Here is a 6,476-nt window from a genome sequence, read left to right as displayed (position 1 = left end):
ACACAGCAATGCATGACTGCACCACCACACAGATCCCACCCTGACAACAATGACAATGGATAAGCCAACGGCACTTTTTTTTTCCATCTGAATAATTTGAAATTCTTAAATTGCACAAAATTCAAGGGGGGTTTGAGCTCTAAGATACAGACAAACCCCCAAAGATAAAAATAATATGTTTTCCTAAAGTGGTTCTCCTGAAATTATGGAGATTACTGCAACTAAAAGTTTTGATAAAACTTAGTGCTGAAAAGCTGTATCAGTATTTAAATGATAAAGAAAGTCAAGCATCTAGCAAACCAGCGAGACCAAAATATTCCATGGAGCTGGCGGACTAAATAAAGAACCAGAACTCTTAAAGTATGTAAACAAGTTGCCCTTGAGTTGCCAAACCTCAACCATAAACATTTTGTCAACAGGATGTGTCCTTTATATGCATATTCTGCATGTTTATATGTATGTGTCTGTTTATGTATGTATATATTTAGTACTTAAACCTTAAAAGCTGAAAAAAGAAGCTGGCAGTAAATTCAGGGAACTAATACTTTCAATTTCCTGGGGAATCATATCTGAGTTTCAATGCTTGGCACTCTGCTTCATAAGATTGCCCCAGAGATTGAGAGACTGTTATAGACTATAATCTTGCCAATGTACCTTTCACAGTAATAGTTGATTCAAGAGCAAATCCTAGTTTAGTCATTTACTGCAGAAGGAAGAATATGGAGCTCTGAAACCTTGAGAGGTCGAATTCATGTTGTAAAGCACAGCTTGTTACGTCTGTCTATTTAACTTTAATTAACTCTGATTACTTTGGAGTTATAGGTTGAAGTGGCGAACGACGCGTTGTAAGACAACTCCACCACACGACCAAAGTTTTAACATTCTTCACGTATGTAAGCAACCTGAAGCTGCGGAGGAGAAAAGCTCTAAGAATGTATTTTTTCTCCCAACACAGCGAGGCAGTAGCCGGCACAATGATCTGCTGACTGCTGTCTTATTGATTTAATTGTCTCTTTCCCTCCCAGCCCTGCCTGTTCATAGGTCTATGACGAGCTTCTGACTGTTCCCGCTGCATGCATGCCGATCCAAACCGCCACAAACCACGGCTCCCCCTCAGTCTCAACACCAGCTTAATCTCACTGTGCTTAATGAGTGGAACAACACAGAGTTGACAAGTAGGGAAAATCCCCCCTCCCACCCCCACCTCCTTCCTCAATCCCTTCTCTACTACGCCGTGTATTGACCTGCCGAAGGCTGTGATGGGAGTGTCCAGATTTATGCAAAAAAAGCCCTCACAGTTTGCCGATGACTGTCAGCTTAACCATTCGTTATGGTTGGATCCCTGAGGAAAGCTTGAGCCTCTGGGCCACTGTACATGCAGAGACTTTTAAGTGGTCATACTCCAATGAAATTGAGGTAATGTGTATGAAAGCTTGGGAACATGAAAGTATGTGAATGGGAAAACAGCAGACGTTGCATAAAAGAGTGAAGGAGGACGATGTTTAGACACAACCACTATTCTATTTCTTCTGGTTGATTTCCGAATCTCTACTGAGTTCTCCTAAGTCTCAAAAGTGGGAGAACTGTGCACTGTCAAATGCCTCTCTCAGATCCACAGAGCATCCCTAGGTGAAACAGAAATGTTTTCATTAGCATATGAAAAAGCCAAAGCAGTAAACATACATTTTTATCTTTTATCTAAATTATTCATGAGTATTTTCCCACTGTATGCAGCAAACACTCGGGGATCGGAACAAGTACGATCACTGGATATAGCCACGAATAAACAAGGACTTTCTCACTATAAGACTTTGCTTCACACATCCTGACTCCACCTGCTGAGAAAAGTTTTTGGTGGAAGATATTTGGAGGCTATGGGACAGGTTGAACAGCACTGAACACTTGTGCTCTTATGTTTCAAAGATATTGATCATCTGATCAAGTGATGATGCAGTTTTACTTACTTCTGAACTCAAGTTTGTACTAATTCATCACGCTGTCTCCAGGCAGCATTCACTGAATAAAGCGATAACCCATTCCACTCAACCAAGTCTGCACTTGGCCGTGACAGGCTTTGACTGGGGCCCTAGGGAGTGCGTCACTGAGCCTGCCCAGCATTATATATAAGCTATCACAGACTGTATAACTTCCTCTAGCTTATTCAGCTCACTGCTAGCGAGCAGGCTCTTACCAACATCGAACTAAGTAGCTAACATTGGCTTCATTGACAGTTTGCTAGCCATAAATGTGACGCGATAAGTGATGTTTCGACTGCGATTCACACATGACGAGAAGGGATACCCACACCCACTGTGTTTGTTGCCTGGGGCAGAGACATGCAGAAGCAGCCCTGTCACACCCCATCCTCTGAATACACTATATGATACTCCCTCTCGCATAATTTGACATCAGGTGGGCTTATTCGGCCTGCTTCCTGGACCTTTGTAGACTGCTTAGAAGCCTACAAGTGGTTGAGATGGTGAGGGACACCACTGCATGGCAAAAAAATGAAAAAATTTATTCCACACAGTTTATCATCATACATCTTTGCTTCATCGATACAAGCACCATGGCATCAGGCATAATGAGCCCAAAACACTGACTAACAAGTCAAAATGTGTTGTAGCTGAGGCACCCTGCCCAGTCCCACAAGTGACCATCAGAGTCAAAAAGAAAAATATGAGCTGGGAGCCTTGAATCAGGCCAGGGCTTTTCCTGACAATATCCCAAACTGTGTCTCTTACGCAGTGGACTTTACCAACAGCGGGCTTGATTTATATAAACATGCTCCATGTTTGCCTGCATGAGTCAACCAGTGGAAGAGCGCATGTGTACCCAGAAGAAGGGTTATGCCTCGCAGTTCAGTCGACCAACACTAGGGTTTGTTGGCATTACAACTGATAGATTCAGACCATGCAGTGCTAACTCTCAGGCAGGTGATCCTATCTCAGTCGGAGAAGGGTGCTAAGGCAAGGGCACGATTTTGGCCTCTCCAAGACGCGGGAGTAAAACTTTCAGCAATAAAAAGTGTCGATAGTTTCGCAAAATCGGTGGGAAATTTGGCTGCTTTGTCTGTGCATCAGTTTTGCCTTAAGTTCTTCCATGATAATAGTGCACTATTATTGACTTATTGGTATTTTGCTCTCCTCTTTTTCATTGAGGGGAATATGAGAGGTTACAAAGCTTGTGTCAAGTTTGTGCCCTCTCCATCTATGTGGGGTGGAACAGGCTATTACTGTACGATGCTCTAATCAATTGTTTGTTTGTTATGGATCCCAGATAGCAGGCAAAGCCCTGTCTGAAGAGTGTTTGTCAAACTGGATAATGGAGGCTATCACCTTTGCTTACTCATGCTCTGTTAAAAACAAGGCTATTTCCTGGACATTGGTACAGTGGAGGATGCTTGTACTGCTGCATCTTGGGCCACCCTGAGCAGATTGAAAGTTATCTTGTGAAATGTCCCAGCGTTTACTGGATATGCATGGTTGCCAGATGATGCATCGTAATGAGCTTGGCGATCCCAGGATGTTTCCTCTCATAATAAATCACAATAACATTTGCGATACCATAACTTTTCACGTAGACCCAGCATCAAGTCAAAATCTGAATTTGTCAAAATCTTTGTTTCTGACTAATACCTGCAAAACTAATGCCATTCCCATCAACCTCAGCTGTACGTTGTCTTTAAAGCTAATCAGCAACTGTTACGCTAAAGTGGTGACCATGATACATATTAAATGAAGAACATCAAAAGTGTTGACGCTGTCATTGAATGTTAGCCTGCCGATGTTAGCTATTAGCTCAAAGCATGGTGGCTAAATAATCGTCTTTGCATTGAATTTGTAATCAAACTCACTTCTCTTGTGTGAAGACACCATTAGTCTTCCTTCCAGGTGATCCATATCTCCTGAGCACTCAATACAATCCTGAGCAAAAGTATTATTTGGGAATTTACAACAGAGGCAGTTATGGACTCACAAACACACACACATCATCATCCTCCTCCCACTCCTAAAACAGCACTCGCACACACACTTTTGTGTTTCCATCACTTTTGGGGACATCATTTTCATCCTAAATTTAATGATTTATGTTATGCAAACTTGCCTTTTGTCCTCATAGGGAAGACAAGTCCCCACAATGTGACTGTGTTAACAAATTTATGTCCCCACAGTGTGAGTACTACATGTCCACACACACAGACATGCACACACACACGCACACACACACAAACTGCATGCCTTGTTGAACACAGATGGTGGTCATTCTCCAAACTGCCATGGTGTTAAAGGATATTGTCCTTGTTAAGGAGATAACAGGTCTTAATGCATTGACTCCTGCTTCATTTTAGGAGTCTTTTCACCAAACCGCCACTCGAGTTTTATCCCAACAAACAGCATTAAAAACACAGCACCATTAATCACTATTAATGTCTCTGGAAAATTGGCTTAACTATCTGTAAAAACTCCCACAGAGAAGCCAACACTAATGCCGTCTAACTCATTTCCATTATACAACACAGGCACGTAAACACGAAACAAATAATCAATGTAATATAGAATTCTTACATAACACATAATTTCCCTGTTGGCTGCAGGAAATTACTGGGTAACTATTTATTATGGTGTATAAACACAATGACAAATCAGTCATAATATAGTTGTGTTTTGAAGTGCTATCTCAGAGTCATCACTCAGTCAGAATATAATCTAATTTATGCAACTAACTCAACACATTATTAACAAAACTTCTTCTCTCAGTGTCTCAAACTCTCCGTCAGCGTTTGACTTTTTGCTCTCTTTGCCCTCTCCATCCAGAGATGGCAGGTTTCTCCTCTGTGGTCTCCTTTTGTTTGAAGAGTTTTCAGTGTAATTGGTTGTCTGTAAATCTATTTGCATATGCACTGTGTGCCCAGTCCTCCTGAGACCACAGTCAAACACAACTAATCTGGCGTTGGGGACTCAGAGCAGCATGCTTTCACTAGATCAACAAACGACAGACAGGGAATGAGGCATCATGTGTTTTTTTTTTTTCAATGTTCTTCTCTCAGTTGGGACAATTGACTTTATTGGAACATTGAACCTCAGACAGTTTTAATGTTTACACACCAGCTAAGTGGATTTGAATAATAGATTACAAGACTGTTCTTTACTTTAAGACTCTCAGGTGTTTTCAGGAGAAATATTGACAGGAATAGTAACACTTGGGGCTTGACAAACCACAAATTACGATTGTCATTTGACTCATTGATGATAAGCATAAATGAGAGTAAGAGTCTGTAGCCATGCAAGAGGTTCTATGAGGCTGTGCTTTGAGCTAAATGCTAACGTAAACTGCTAACTAATGCTAACTAAAATATTAGTCAAACTAATGACTAATGACCATGACTCTCTGCACCAAATAGCACATCCTTCCAGTTTTTGTTGAGATAATTAAAAAATGTCAACCTTAAGGAGGCACTAGAGGAAAAGTCGAGAACACCAAAGTCCAAAGTCGGATTCACTGCGTGAAAACATTCAGTGAAAACTTTGACTTGCTAAAGATAAACAAACAACCTAAGAGAATTTATGAAGTCTTTAGAAATCATCAACTAGGGACCCTGAACTCTTTGGCAGTCCATCTTGTAGATGCTGTGATATTTCACTCTGAACCACAGATGTCAACCTCATGGTGGTGCTAGAGGTAGAGTCTCTGAGGACCATGAATATCTGCACAAAACTTGATATAAATCCACATGAGAGCTGTTGAGATATTTCAGTCTGAGCCAAGTGTTGACTGACAAACAGACTGACATTGCCAGGAGTGTGGCTAAAGATTAGCACAGATTCACAGTGTTTACTTCTCCTTTGATTCACCTTTAAGATTTCATTTTGTAATTTTTACTTCTCTTGTAAACCAGCATTTTGATTTGATGAGGAACATCACCGTTTATTTCCTTTGTCCATATGATTTGTGTTTTTGTGAGCACGATACCCTTTCAGAACATGCTCAAAAATAATCTCAGTGAGCCAAACAATTTAAAAACACTTAGTTCCAATCACAGCATTGGAAGAACAAAAACAAAGAAACGCTTTGTGTTGCAGCCCAAGCACCCAGTCTTCATCCTTGGTTGATGGTTTTCAATCAGACTGCATGGCAGCCACTTCAATATTTGCACATTATGCAAATAATGGTTTTGAAATTGTCAAATTATTTTTAAGTGTCTGCAGTAGTGCTGACATGCTGCCCGCAGAATCTCAAGAGTAACAGTTTGGGGAGGGGGCTGGGTGGGTGGAGAGGGGGTGGCTGTACCTCCTCTTCCATCATTAAATACATAATGGCCCAGATTTTGTTTGCTCCCAGTCTGTGTCAACACCAACTGCAGTCTCTGGTCGACAACACACTTCAAAGTGAGAAATGATCTCTGAGCCCCAGTGATGCTGGATGTGCTCTGTTCCCATTTCTCTTCACACACACTACTCCACACTGGAAGATGT

Source organism: Chaetodon trifascialis, chromosome 13 (genome assembly GCF_039877785.1).
Source record: "Chaetodon trifascialis isolate fChaTrf1 chromosome 13, fChaTrf1.hap1, whole genome shotgun sequence".
Lineage (NCBI taxonomy): Eukaryota > Metazoa > Chordata > Actinopteri > Chaetodontiformes > Chaetodontidae > Chaetodon > Chaetodon trifascialis.
The sequence above is the reverse complement of the archived record's forward strand: the minus strand, read 5'-3'. Positions refer to the sequence as shown.